Source organism: Lepisosteus platostomus, chromosome 5, assembly GCF_059453375.1.
Source record: "Lepisosteus platostomus isolate fLepPlt1 chromosome 5, fLepPlt1.hap1, whole genome shotgun sequence".
Taxonomy (NCBI): Eukaryota; Metazoa; Chordata; class Actinopteri; order Semionotiformes; family Lepisosteidae; genus Lepisosteus; species Lepisosteus platostomus.
The window spans coordinates 17,834,269-17,849,045 of record NC_142615.1 but is presented as its reverse complement, the minus strand read 5'-3'; the positions used below and the strand labels follow the sequence as shown (position 1 = coordinate 17,849,045).

Below are 14,777 nucleotides of genomic sequence, written 5' to 3'. Positions count from 1 at the left end.
TTACATTTTGACACGGTACCAGTTACATAGCAACAATTTTCTTTTTTTCTGGTGCAAATCACATTCTTTACTTAAACATGATCATGTTTTCCTTAGTTTCTTGAGATATTGACCTATGCTCTCTATTTCCCACAGATTTTCTGCTTCCTCCCTCCCTTCTCTCCACAGATCTCTGAGGTAATAGTTCTCTCGGGTGATGAACAGGGCCAGGCTACCTGCTGCCTTGACTGGGACCTCGATGCCTTTGAACAGCCCCATGTTCCTCACTCTCCACAGGGCGTCTTTCCCACTGTTCACCACGGCCCAGATCCTGTCAAACACGTCAGGAGGAAGTTTGACAGGAGAGATGCCGTATATGACGAAAGCAGTGGTCAGGGTAAATTGGGGCGAGAGAGCCTGCAACCAATCTTCAAACTGTGCCCAGAAGGCCTTAGCAAAAAAGCAGGACCACAGGAGATGGGTCACAGTCTCCTCCTCGCCGCAGCCCACCCTAACGCAGCGAGGGCTGGGGGTGAGGCCCCTACGGTACAAGAAAGTTCGTACCGGTAAGCACTGGTGGACGACACTCCAGGCTAAATCTCTGTGAATGTTGCACAGAAACTTAGAGGATGTGTGTTTCCACACTGTCCTTGTTTGGGCTGATGTTAAAATGCCCACAGGGGTCTGCCTATTGTTCTGGGGTGCAACGAAATCTTCCAGTTTTTGGACGCTGACATCTCGGAGGGGAATATGGCCAATTGGGTGAAAACTTTTAACTGTCCCATAAATTGCAGGGCATGTGTCAGAGAGTGGGACATCCAGCTTGGGTCTGACACCCCACACTCTGAACACCTCCCTACCTACCCAGAGCCTGGAAAAATAAGTCCAGGTACGCGCTACAGGCGCTGTTGCAAAGCCTCTCAGCACAGAGGCCAGGAAAATGCACAGCAGCTTCGTAGCAATATCTGGGATAGACTTCCCCCCTGAGAGTAGCGGCCTGTACATTATTTCTCTTCTGTCTTTCCTGCTTCCCACTCCATAGAAATTGAAACATCAATCTCCTCACCACCGCCGCAACACGGTGTGGGATTGGGAAGGTAGAAACCAGAAAATTCAAGACAGGCAAGAGCTTGGCTTTGATGACCAGCACCTTCCCTGTCATGGTGAGGTCTCGGTCCTTCCATTGCATCAGTTTTTTGTTTAAGATTGGCAATTTGTTCTGCCAATTTACTGTTCCCATCTCTTCTCCAAAATACACCCCCAGGACCTTAATTCTCTTCTCTTGCAGCCTGAGATCATTTCCTTCTTTTGGCTCCCTCCAGTTCTGATAAAAAATCTCACTCTTAGATTTGTTAATTTTTGCAGAGGAAGCCAAAGAGAAACGATCACAGCACTGCAGAGCTCTGCTAATTGAGGCATTGTCAGAGAGGAGCAGGGTGACGTCATCCATGTATAGAGATGTCTTTACCTCTCCTCCCCCACTTCCAGGAACTGGTATCCCATTAATGGCCTGATCCTGGCGCAAGGCACAGGCTAAGGGCTCCATAGCCAAAACGAATAACAAGGGGGATAATGGGCAGCCCTGCCTCACCCCTGAACAGACTTCAAAGGGGCGTGATCTATTGCCATTCACCATTACTCTGCTGTTGCTACCTGTGTACAGCAGGTTAATCCACTTTCTCATGATGGGGCCAAACTTCATGTGCTCAAGTACCGATGTTAAGTACTGCCGGTTTAGGCGGTCAAACGCCTTTTCTAGGTCTACACCTAAAATGCACAGAGGGAGGGAGCGATCCTCCGAGTACAGACAGACATCCCTCAACAAGGCCAGGTTGTCGCTCATCAGGCGTCCTGCTATCCCACAAGTCTGTTCTTTTTCTACCAGTGAGGCCACTTCATTTTGTAGGCGCAGGAAAAGGGCTTTGGACAGGATCTTAGTGTCCACGCCTAACAGGCTGAGGCGTCTCCAGTTCTTTATGTCATTCTTTGCTCCTTTCTTAAACAAGAGAGAGATAGTGCCTTCTCTTAAGGAGTCAGGCAGCAATTCTGTCTTATAGCTTCCCTCGAATAGGAGCAGTAGCGGATCCTGAAGCAGATCCCAAAAGGTGCAATAAAATTCTTTGGGAGCCCGTCAGCACCCGGAGTTTTCCCCTTCTGTAAGCTCTCCATAGCCTGTCTCAGCTCTTCTACTGTCAAATCCCTCTCAAGTACTTCCCTATCTTCTTCACTCAAAACGTTTTCTAGCTTTGAGGTAAAAAAATGAATTTTTTCATCCTTTACCTCTGTAGAGCTGTACAGTCTTGAGTAGAAGGCCTCGGTGCAGGAGAGGATAGCACTCGGCTCTGTTCTCTCTCGTCCCTCCTCATCAACTACACTTTCCATGACAGACTTGGAGCCTACCACTTTCCTGAAAAAGAAGCGAGTACACTTCTCATTTTCTTCCAAGAACTGCACTCTGCTTCTTAACAGCACTCCTCGACTACTTTCTTCGGCTATGCTCCGGATGTCCTTTTTTAAAAGGGTGATATCCTCGAGCACATCGAAGCCACTGTGCAGCATCGTGTAGAGACGCTGCAGCTGCCTCTGTTTCCTGGCTAGCACTCCTCTCCGTCTGGCAGCAGCCTTCCTTCCCTCAGCCATGAAAAAGGCCTTTGTCCTCACCTTCACCTCCTCCCACCACTCTCCTACTGACCCGTACAGACACTGCAAGGACAGCCACTGTGATAGTTTCTCCTTGTAGCGGGATACTACCCCCTCGTTCTCTAGCAGCTTTGTGTTGAGTTTCCAGAGGCCTGGGCCAAAGACAGTCCCGCCCTGGAGTTCCACTCTACACCCTAAAGCTTGGTGATCTGAGAAGAAGACAGGCTGAAGAGTGACCCCAACAACTTTCACTCTCTCTGAGACAAAGCAATAGTCAATTCTGGAGCTGCTATTCCTCCCTGACCATGTATATCCTGCTGTTGTGGGATATATACATCTATATGTGTCTGAGAGTTTAAAGTCTTGAACTAAGTTTTGCAGGGCCAGTGAGCTGGAATCCAATTTTATCGGCCTTTTGGCTAAGATCAAGTTCAAGTGGCATGCCCGCAGTTCCTGTCTTTCCAAAGTTCTAGAAGGCGATCGAAGATCCTGAAGAGTGCTTGAGCTGGTATCGCCCTAGGTTGAGCCTAGGGGATTAAGGCCAAGCAGCAGCTGAGCTGGGTGGGATCCGGCAGCAACGTTCTCTCTCTCTGCTCTCTCCTCTCCCCTCCCCCTTTCTCTTGCTCTGCCTCCTTGGCCTCTTGGCTGGGAGTAGGTACTCGTGGCCTGCCCGCGGTGCTTGCTTTCTTCCTGGAGACTCGGAAGCACTATCCGCCCCCTCTCTCTCTCTCCTCCTGCGCCTGCACCTAGCTGGGCTTTGCCCACAAGGACAAAGGCCAGGGCTCTCTCGCTGCTCCTTTAGCAGCTAAACCCTCCTCTCCACAGGACCTTGCTCTCTCTCTTTCTCTTTTTTTTTTTCTCCTTTCCAGATGGCAGACAAGAAGACACTGATCCGGTTCCACTGGACCAAGAAAACAGAGACGATGCCAACTGCGAAATCCTTTTTCATTACCTTCCTGAGAGAGATCCTGCAGTTGGTGGCTGGAGATCTCTACTGCCTGCAAGACAACAAGGCAGAGAGATACATGGAGGCCTACATGGCCACGGACGCCTCATATGAAAAGGCAACGAAAATGATCAGAGAAAAAGGTAAGCACCCCGGTTTCTCTGATTTCAGGCCGGAGCCTATAAGGAAGACAAACCAGAGGACCATCACAGTCCTCACATACAACCCCTACGTACCAATGGAACTGGTAACAGTGTACCTAGGGAGGTATGAAACTGTGGTGGGCAAACCGACGGAGATCAGGGACAGTTGCGGCGTCTGGTACGGCAAACGCCAGTACCGAGTCCTCCTGAAAGAGGACCCAGAGGGCGTCGACGGTTTCCAGCAGTCCCGGCCCGCTTCAACATCGGAGCCGACAGGGGGTACCTTTACTACCCCAGGATGCCGGATTTCTGCAAGAAGAGCAGACAGTCCGGCCACAAGGAGAACACGTGTGACATCAGATGTCAGATGTCACAACTGTAACAAAGAGGGGCACCTGGCAAAAACCTGCCGGGCAGCCAAAAAGTGCGACGGATGCAGCGCCGAGGAACACCTCCTTCACCAATGCAAGGTAAACAAACCTTCGTTTGCGCAGGTGGTGGAAGCCGGCCGGCAGAAACTGGTCTCAAGGGAGAGAGGTGAGAACAAAGAAGGCCACACCCCCAGCCGCACCAGTGCCACAAGATGGCCGCCAGGACGACGGACAAAATGGCTGACCAGAGGAAGGGCCCTAATAACTCCCAGCAAGAAGGGAAAGAGAAAGAGGGAGAAGAGATGCAGGGCGGATCCACCTTCGGAAGGACAAAAGAAAAGAGTGGTAAGGGAGAACCGTTTCCTCGTCCTAGAGGAAACTGAACTTTCTTCCCCCGAGGCCCAGGAACAACCGGAGGAGGCAGCCTAGGAAATGGAAACCCTCCCCCCCGAGGCCCAAAGACGACAGGAAGTGACAGCCCAGGAAACGGAACCCCCCTCCCCCGAGTCCCACGGACAACAGGAGGAGGCAGCCCAGGAAGAGGTAACCCCCTCCCCCGAGGCCCAGGGACAACAGGAAGAGGCAGCCCAGGAAGTGGAGCCCCCCTCCCCCAAGGCCCAGGAGCAACTGGAGGTCCCCGAAACTCCTGGAGAAAGGGAAGAAAAAAGCCTTCCCGAAGCGGTGGCGGAGAGTATCCTCGAGGAAGACGAGGATTACTTTGAAGCCGCCCTGGAGCCGGGACTGATGGTAGGGCTGGACCTGTCCAGCATGTTTACCTTTCAGTCCCCAGCGAGACCTGGAGGGAGCCCAGCATATTTCCCCCAGGACCCGAACGAGAGGAGTTACATCTAGGCTAAACAGTGCCCAGATGTAGACTCCCAAGTTTTCCACTGTAAGCACAAAGAGAGGAGGTTCAACTTTCACTTGTATTATCATGATTGTGAAACTTACCTTTCTAACAACTAATGTGAGAGGGCTAAGAGACCCGGTGAAAAGATGGGGATTCTTTCATGATCTGGCCTCAAAGTCTTTCTCAGTTTGTTTCTTACAGGAGGTCCACCTGAAGGATGAAAGCGACAAGCTGACATTCACCAGGGAATTGACGAAGGGAGAATCATGCTGGAGCGTAGGAGGGGTCCACTCTTCCGGAGTGGGAATCCTCCTCGGAAACCCAGAGATGACGCTGGTTTCCTCCTTCTCGGTGGTGCAGGGCCGGATCCTGGTCGCAGAGATCGACTGGAGGGGGCAGAAGTTGAGAGCAATTAACGTCTATGCTCCGACAGAACCCTCTATCCGGAAGGAAGTGTTTGCTGACCTGGCCAGCTGCTGCGCCACCAACAGACAGGTGGTGCTTGGCGGGGACTTCAACGTCGACCGGGAGAAGGGGAGCGACGCTAGCTCGGCAGAGCTGGAGTCGCTACTCAAGCAGTTCTCCCTGGTAGACGGTTTCAGACGGTGCCGCCCTAACGACGCCGGAACGACATGGAAAAACTCCCGGGGAGTGTGCAGCCGCCTGGACTACATCTTTCTGCACACGACCTGCTCCCTGGAGTCGGCGACGGTGTCCCCGGAGTGGTATTCCAACCACGAGCGCTTGACGGTGGTGGCTAACACCAACCTGCCGGCATTCGGTCGTGGGTACTGGAAGCTGAACCGGGAGATACTGGAGGAAGACGACTTCAAGGCGCTGTTCCGTAAAGACTACGCGAGCTGGGTCGATCTGAGAGACGGCTACAGCTCCATGGTGGAATGGTGGGAGTCGGTGAAAGACAGGACCCGAACCCTGGAGCAGACGTACTGCAGACGGAAGGCTGCCAGGGAGAGGAAGGAAGCTGCACGACTCCAGAGACAACTAGAGGAGGAGTACAGCTCGGCTAACGGGGGAGGAGCCTTCAATTCAGCCCGGGAACGGGACCTGAAGGAGAGGCTCCGCAAACTCAATCAGGTCCGAGGAGCCCAGAAAAAGAGGGTGATCCACGGCCTGAGACAGGGAGATGGAGAGGAAGTGCTGGACGAGAGCGACAAGGTAGAAGCGGCCACCACTTTCTACATGGAGCTCTTTTCAGAAAAGCAGACGGAGGTGGAGGCAGGCGATGCTTTTCTGGAGGAGCTGAAGGCACGAGTACCGGAGGAGGTGAGGGAGGACTTGGATGGTCCGATCGCGGCCGAGGAGCTGAAGGAGGCGCTCTTGTCCATGGAGAATGGCAAGGTGCCAGGGCCGGACGGACTCCCCAAGGAATTCTACACCTGCTTCTGGGACACCCTGGCGGAAGATCTGGTGGAAGTGGCGCAGGAGATCTTCCGCCGGGGGAAACTCGGAGACACCATGAGGGAGGGCATCATCTCCCTGCTCTCCAAGAGCCCTTAGCAGAGACGGTGAGACGGGACCCTGTCATCGACGGCCTGGAGATACCGGGAGGCGCGGGGGAAACCCTGAAGATCTCCCAGTACACCGACGACACAACGCTGTTCCTGAGGTCGGACAGGGGGTTGAGGAGGGCCCTGCAGGTCATGGAGCAATACTCCAGAGCCTCGGGGTCGAAAGTCAACCGCCGAAAGAGCAAACTGAAGTTCTTCGGGCCCTGGAAGCACAGGACGACGGCGCCGGAGGCTCTCGAGCTCTGCACGGAGCCCCTCAAAATACTGGGGGTTTCCTTCCAGAGCCAGGACAACGAGACCAACAACTGGACCAAGAGGATGCTAAGGTGAACGCAAAGCTGGGTCTGTGGACAACGTGGTCGCTGTCCTACACAGGGAAAGTGATGGTGTTGAAAGCAGACATCCTGCCGGCTTTGGTTTACCTGGAGGTGGTGTACCCGCTGCCGGCCAGACTCAGACAAGCGCTGCAAGGGATGATCTTCGGCTTCCTCTGGGGCGGCAAGTACGAGTACATCACGAGAAACCGGATGTGTCAGCCGGTCGAGGAAGGGGGTCGAGATGTCCCACATTTCCCCCTGAAACTCGACTGCATCTTCTACTGCAACCTCTGTCGGGCGCTGCGGGAGCCCATCGGCCCTCAGGAGGAGGACGAAGCGCCTAGTCGCCAAATGGGGTTTCCCCACGGCGAGGGAGTGCTGGAAAGGACTTTGGGCCCTATACAGGGATTAAAGGACAATAGCGAGTGGTAGGTTTGGAGGGACTCTCTTAATTGCGCAAATCCACCCCCACTTGCAAAGATTGATAACGGACAATCAATCGCCGTTGTTTTTTATTACATGGAGTGTTAATATGTGTGAGATGTTCCTTTTGAGATGTTTTTTTTGCGGAATAAAGTATATTTTGTAGAACAAAAAAAATCTTATGACAAGGTTTACAAGTTATCTGTTGAACTACATTCTAATAGGTGTGGTCACAGTCCAGGTCATTTGTTTACGTTTTTGTTTCTGGAGCAACTGTTAGATGAAATGTGCTAATATGTAACCTAACTCCAGTGTGAATAACTAGAAGAGGGGAGCAGCTCCATTCCAGACCAAGGTAGCTTTGAGATTGGCTGGGCCAGATCTCTCATTTGCATATCTGATTTGGAAATACAACACTAAACCCCCTTCTTGCATGGATTTAACTTGCACCCAAGAGTCCCCTACTGTGTATTGCTACTTATTTTTTTATGATAAGTGGTGATTAGCAGTTGACAGGTTTTATTTGTTGAATTATAAATGGTTCTGTATTATCACCCTGAATGGCCTGTACTCAAGGTTTGGTAGGGTATGTGTTTTCATTTCATTTACCAAATGGAATTTTTGCTCTTTTAGTATTTGTCTAGAAGGCTTTCTGAAGTCAGGAAGCCCATTTATTTGGTGAAAAAAGATTCTGTATTAATATTAGTATATTTCTCATACAACATAAATAGGGTCTTTTATGAATAAAAAGATCTTGCACTTGGAAATCTTAATAAAGCTGTGTGCTTCCATACACTCGAGCAGTTTGGATTCCTAATATTTGACCTTAGGTGTGGGAAAGGGTCTTTTTTGCCATTTGATTTCCAATTGATCAGCATAGACCCATAAAGCAACCTCAGCAGTGACAAATGTGCAAAAAGTGATCACTTGTTTTCGCCCGCTTTCAAACTGAAACCCTTTGGTGTGTTAAGAGAATGTGATAACCACTACACTGCGCATGGTGGGAATGGGTGACTTGCAGAGAGTGTTGAACTTCGAGAAAGGACTTCTCTCAGGAATATATTTCCACATTCTGAAGAGGAGATTTTCTCCATTTCTGTAGTCTGACTTCCTCTTTTGCTAGAGAGCTGTAGAATGTGGAGTCACCTATCCAGCTCTGGGAGCAGTGTGTAGATAACAGGTTTGTTACTGCCTGATGAGCACAGTAAATTAATACAGCAGAATAAACACACTGAGTATTTGAAGGGAATTAACAATCTTTTACGTCTCGCCATGTTCAATGCTGCTGTCATTTCTGTAATATTGTGATTATCACATTCATCACACATGCGCAAGATCCCCTGTTTGAAATTGGGCAGAAACAGGTGTCTTTTTATGTTCTCACATTTTGCACTCCTGCCAGTGTTTTATGGATCTTGTTTTGTCTTATTGCAAGAATTCGAATTTCCTGTGTCATTCATCACATCACATCAAACAGCCAGCAGATCATGTCACCTTTCAGATAGTCATTCTTTTGCTTCCTAAATTTCCTAGAGACAGGTCTTTTCAGCAGAACTGACAAACGTGGCAAAGCAACCTGATAAGACCAGGTCCTAGAAGTCACTATTCAGTCAGTTACTACTGCCGAAATGCAAGCCCTTCCTCCAGCCTGAAGAAGTTGATCCTACATTACTCAGGAAGAAGATGTATCTACCAAACCTCAGAGAGCTGAACTGGATTACTCCCCTTCTGAATGACATAACGCTCTACCACGCCTCTTCGTGCACCCATGCTCGAACTTTGGGAGGCTACTGCAGACAGCAGAGGTTAGATCGTACACAGAGGTTGAAATAGCTCAGCTGAGAAAGCCTTAGACTGATGCTCTATAGGTCCCTGGTTCAATCTGGGGTTTTGGCATTTTGTTTCGTTGCGCCATTTGTTCCTCTATGCAATGCCCTGTGTCCAAAGTCACACTTCCCTTTCTCAGCCTGAATCCCAAACTAGAGTCTTTGTGTCCTTGAGTCCCTCTTTTACCGACACTGATGAAGTACAGAAATAACTTAACATATTTTGCACTCCTTATGGTGTTTTATGGTGGGACCTGTATTTCTCTATGAATTTCCTTAGTGACAGCCCATTTGTTTTCAATATATTTCTGGTGAAGTTATTACACCGGTCTCCCCTGGTGGCTTGTTTTCATATCTCACTTCTGACAATGACTTTTCTTATGTCACTTTGATGGGAGTACAATTGGAAAAAAAAACTAAAATGTGTGTAGTTGTTTCCATATCAAACCTGTCTTCCATTTTATACAGTATTCCACAGGAGTGAATCAATTCCTTGTTTAATTTTGCAAATGACCCTGCTGTCAAAAAAACTAAATTCCCATGTAGCCAAGGAGTTGCTGAAAAGCTCCTTCACTTTGATGTTTTGTGTTGTTATAACTAATTCATCTCCTTTTTAAAAAATAGATTTCTGTAGAAGAAAGGTGTCTCACACTACAGTTTAAATTGTAAACAGGTCATAGAAAAAGCTCCTTAGCTCCCTGTCAGGAATCAAACCCCACTCTCCTGTATGACAGGCAGGGGTTCTCACCATGGTTAAATTGCAACCGTAATAATATTGACAACATTAATAAATGCATATATAATTGAAATTGAAAACATATCTAACACAGCATCTTTTCTGGTTATATACCACAATGCATTGCTGATATTTGTTGTTTGCCATTTAGGTTAAATACTGTCATGTTTTTCTCAGCAATCGTCTTTTGATGCGTAAGTATAAATAATGATAATACTATTTGAATACATACAGGTCTTAATATTATTTTGATTAAAAATAGTACGTTAATAAGCAATAAATGGCATATAAAATAGTGTGAAGGTGAAGATCACACAAAATCAACTACAAATGTGGGAATTTTACATTTTTAGGATTATAAATTGCATGTAGCACATTAGCAACACTACAGTAATGCTAATATAACAATAGTGTAAAAAAAATCCTGACCTAATTCCTTACAAATGCTGATACAAAATGTGAATGATTTCAGAGTTTCGGGGATTGGGTCTCCTGATAGAGATCAGAGATGAACTGAGCCATGTGGGAAAGTGTACAGAACTGGTGAACTCCCAATTCCACATCAAGAGGCTGATCACAATGGAAGAGTCCTGTACACACAAGTGAGTCCTTGACAACATGGACAATCAAAACGTACTGGTATGATATTATATTCTCTCTGTGGTGTAGAAAATATTCACTACTAGTATTATAGGTTACAGATAGGTCATTATATGACAGCTTACATCTGATTAATAGGATCCATCTCTGGCATACATTCTTATTTTTAGTTTATAATGTATAATCTTGCTAATTATTTTAATGCCAAAATAAAGTGTTTTATAAAAAGCTTCATGTTCTAAGAAATTACTACAACTTTTGAACTTTGAAATATTGCCACTTTGTATTCTAGGACTTAGCAAATACTGCAGAAAAGTGGAGTTAAAATGTGAAAATGTGTAATGGGTATGTCTGATTAGTTGATTAGTGAAGATCCAGTAGTAAAAATAGCTTCTAATATTATTTCTAATATAATATTATTTCCAGATAAACCAACTTTGGAGAGTAGGCAACAGTGATTTCAAAGAAAGTGTGTTCACAGTGTTGTTAAGGTATTGCTTATAGATTTTTTTATGTTTTTACATTACATTTTTACTTTGATCAAGTTAAAATATCCACAAAATTTAGCTTAAAGATACCTTGTTAACCACTGAATTTGCAACGTGTAAAACCGCTAAATTGTCTTTTAAAATATAAGGATTACAGTAGTACATTTGATACTAAATATTTGAGTAAATAAACGTTGAGTGAAAACTCGCTTGAGAAATGTCTAAGCTCAGTCATAATTTGGTTTTCAGACTTAAGACAAATTAACTGATGATGGAATTCAACTTCGCTGGCACAAACCAGAAAGATCAAAGACAAAAGAGGTGCCTGGGAGACACAAATCTTTTTAGAGCAATTAAAGGTACTCTTATTCTACGTTGTACTTTCAAACTTTGGGTACTCTTTAATTAGGACAGACTTTATTGCTCAATTACTATGATGCAAGCTAAACTTAATACACTGATTAAGCTTTGATCTTAGTAAACCTTAATGGTTCTTTTTTGAGATTATATTCAAGAAGAGATTAATCATCATTTGTCGATCATTTGTTCATTTGTTGGAGAACTTGACAATCTTTGACAATTATTATTAAATGAGCATTATACAAATGTGCGTTGATATTTTTAATATGTACCTTAATTGTAATATATATTAACACAATTGCTTTGATATGGATGTTCATTTGAAGGATTTGAGGAAACTATCAAGGATCGCAGAACAACCAAAGATACATTTGGGCATCTGCTATTGGTAAAGATGAAAGAGTACCGTAAGTGTGAAGCTTGCATACACAGGAGAGAAAAATCAGTTTTAATGCACTTCATTAAACTGATGGTGTGCTTATCAATCGTGCATAAAAAATATATAGCAGAGGATGGTTTCGATCCATCGACCTCTGGGTTATGGGCCCAGCACGCTTCCACTGCGCCACTCTGCTGACAGCAGTCACAGTGTGATTCAACACAACTGCTCTATCTTTGCTCTCTAAAAGTGCGCCCAAGATGAAAAGTTTCAACGGCAAACGCAGACGTCACTTTGAGCACTTGGTCTTTTATAATACGAATCATCACACGCTGCTCTACATGGGCGTGTCTTCAAGATCGTTGAGAACCAAACCTTCTGCTTTCCGAGGCAACTGATTCTTTCCTTGTTAATTCACAAATCTTCAATGAGAATCAGTGAAACGAAAACCAAACACATGTACACACTCGCGTCCTAGCCTGAAAGAAAAATGATGGAAGCATTTGAGGAATAACAAGAGTAGTCTGAACAGCTCCAGTCTATCAACTGCTCTACAAAGTGATCGCTACTTCCACACCCAGTTTATAACACTGAAAATGATTCAGGAAGCACAGCAAAGTTCTAAAAGCAGTGGTTAAAAAGCGTCTACTGTAGATACATAAAATGACAATTTCTCAAAAGTAAAATCTTCAGCTTTTAAATATTGTCATCCATATATTTTCGTTTTTCTCTTTTTTACATAACACGCTTTCGAGAAATAGACTGTCTTGTAATGAAGGCTGCATTAGAAAATGTGTGTCTAAATTAAAATCGGGTTTATGACTTCTGCGTTTTTCAGCTTTCTTAGCGCTTGGGTCTCGATTCAGATATTGCAATGAAAGCAACAGGGGAGTAAGTTTTCCTTTTCTAAATCAAAGGTGATCTGCTCACAAGGAAGTATAAAAACTTCAGCGTTTACTTTTTGAAGACCGCAAATTGTCGAAACACTATTGCTTCATAAGCTAATAAGTAAGGTTTTTGAGCACGCATTGTATTACTAATGCTGTTATTAATTAAAAAAAAGCTTAAATTCACATAATGGAATTCGGACGGCTCAAAGTAGTCTATTCTTTGGACAACTTTACTTGCCCGCTGAGTAGAGTTTAAAGCAACGGCAGCAGTAGCAGTAGCAGTAATAGCAACAACGTGGTTAGAGTGTCACAATACACTCTATGAAATTATTGCGGCTTCAGATCGTTTTGTTCTGTTGAAGCTGCCTACAGGCTCTGAATTGCTGACATCGGCTGTGATCTTTTTTCAGGTTTCATGAAATTCTTCACATATTTGAAATATGTAATTCGGGTTCGCCTTATACACGGTGCAAACCGTACCTGCAGCAGAATGCTGTGGCACATGAAGCCGTTTTGTTTATCGGTTGTAAGGATTTAGGAGCGTACTACAAATCGAGCAAGCGAAAATAAAATTTAACAGGAGTCACTTTTTGGATTGCTAATTCATTGTGCTCTGCTCGTCTAGGTTCAAATCCCATCCTTGTCATGGTTAAGGCCTGAGACGTGTGTGTTTTTTCTTAACGGTGTTTGCATTTGTTTCCTCTTTACTCTTGTAAACTCAGGATTTTTTTTCCTTGGTGGCAACAATACGCTTCTGCAATACAGTAAATGGTAGACTCTGCTTTCAAATTAGCTGCACCGGGATTTAAAATTCAGGAATATGAATGGCCAATTGCTTACAGCTAGGGTTTTTACGTTTTCTTATTTAGCGATTTGTGTATCAATCTTTTAACAATTCATTAAAATGCTAACAATATGTAAAATCAAAACAACAGCACCGTTAAATGCTGGGGAGACAGGTAGTTGTTTTTTTCATCAGATGCCAATCTCTAATGCTGTGTGTGAGAGCTTACGTACCTTTCCTTTTCTCACATTTTCTGACAACTATTCCAAAGGGGCACCCTGTCAGCTCCTAATACTTTTTAAAAGTCTGCCTGCATGTTTGATTATTGTCGTTTTATTTAGAAAAAGTTCAATATTGATCATAACTAAAGAAAATTAGGATCACGAAGAAAAAAAGGGCTGAAGATGCGAGTCGCTCTTGAATCAAAGCTGGGCGACACGGGCTTCTGTTCTGATATGATTGTACGAGAAGCAGGAGGAATCTCTTCTCTCCTATGGAGCATGAGCTGAATCAGGAGTGAGACATTTCGTATGCTCGTGCATATGTTAACACATGACCTACATCGTAAAACTAAATTAAAAACTAACATTAAGTTGTCAAAGACATTCATTTATATACAAACAAGAGACAGACATAGTAATGATTCTACATTAACTTGTCCTGCACTGATCAGACTAATTGAAATGTATGAAAGCCCGTTTCCGCCAGGGAGTTACAAAAAAACGCGCTATGGTATCGCAGAATTCCGACTAAGTAACTCAGAATTGCGACTTAGTAACTCACAACTCCGACTTTATATCTCACATTTGCAACTTCGAAATAGCCCATATTTCATTGTCTGTCCTTTTGTTATTGTAACGGATTCGGGTTCTAGCTAGCAAGGCCTGGGTTTGAGCCAATACAGTGAGGCACGAAGTAGGGTGGGAGCGGCGAGGGCACAAGCCCTAGAACCCGAATTCGTTACAATAACAAAAGGTCAGACAATGAAATATGGGCTTTTCGAAGTCGCAAATGTGAGAGATAAAGTCAAAATTCTGAGTTTTTATGTCGCAATTCTATGATTCTAAGTCACAATTCTGAGATACCATAGTGCGTTTTTTTTACTCCCTGGCGGAAACGGGCTTCCATAGGTTCTCAGTGCTGCGAAGCAAAAGCAATCTCTGGAAAATCAGACAAATTATTATCAGATCATGTCAAAAGCTGATCAGTATTTCTTTACTGGGAAGCAAAGAAATGCTTGTATTACACATTTTAATATGACATGCAATTACACATGAAAAATAGTAAAATTATTTTCATTGCGGTACGTGTTGATAGAACAGCCCCCTCGATAAAAGAAAGTGTGGACGGACTTGTCGCATGTTCCGTACTCTGTCTGACAGCGAGTTTAACACACTTTCCACGGAAATTAGAAACTAATTGAACAATAAATTAATCTGAGCAAATTTTACACGTGTGGGTGATTTAATTCTGTCGAAATTGCGTGGAACTCCTCCGCTGAGGTCAGATAAACACG

The 14,777-nt window shown here is 45.1% G+C and overlaps 2 non-coding genes across 2 annotated transcripts; one reads left to right on the top strand and one right to left on the bottom strand.

Annotated features, from left to right (window-relative positions):
* Nucleotides 1–7,811: 7,811 nt before the first annotated feature.
* LOC148664344 (U7 small nuclear RNA) lies at nt 7,812–7,869 on the top strand. Its single transcript, XR_015938895.1, has one exon. It is a non-coding gene; the product is annotated as a U7 small nuclear RNA (small nuclear RNA).
* Nucleotides 7,870–11,711: 3,842 nt separating this feature from the next.
* trnam-cau (transfer RNA methionine (anticodon CAU)) lies at nt 11,712–11,783 on the bottom strand. The gene has a single exon. It is a non-coding gene; the product is annotated as a tRNA-Met (tRNA).
* Between the last annotated feature and the right edge of the window lie 2,994 nt (nt 11,784–14,777).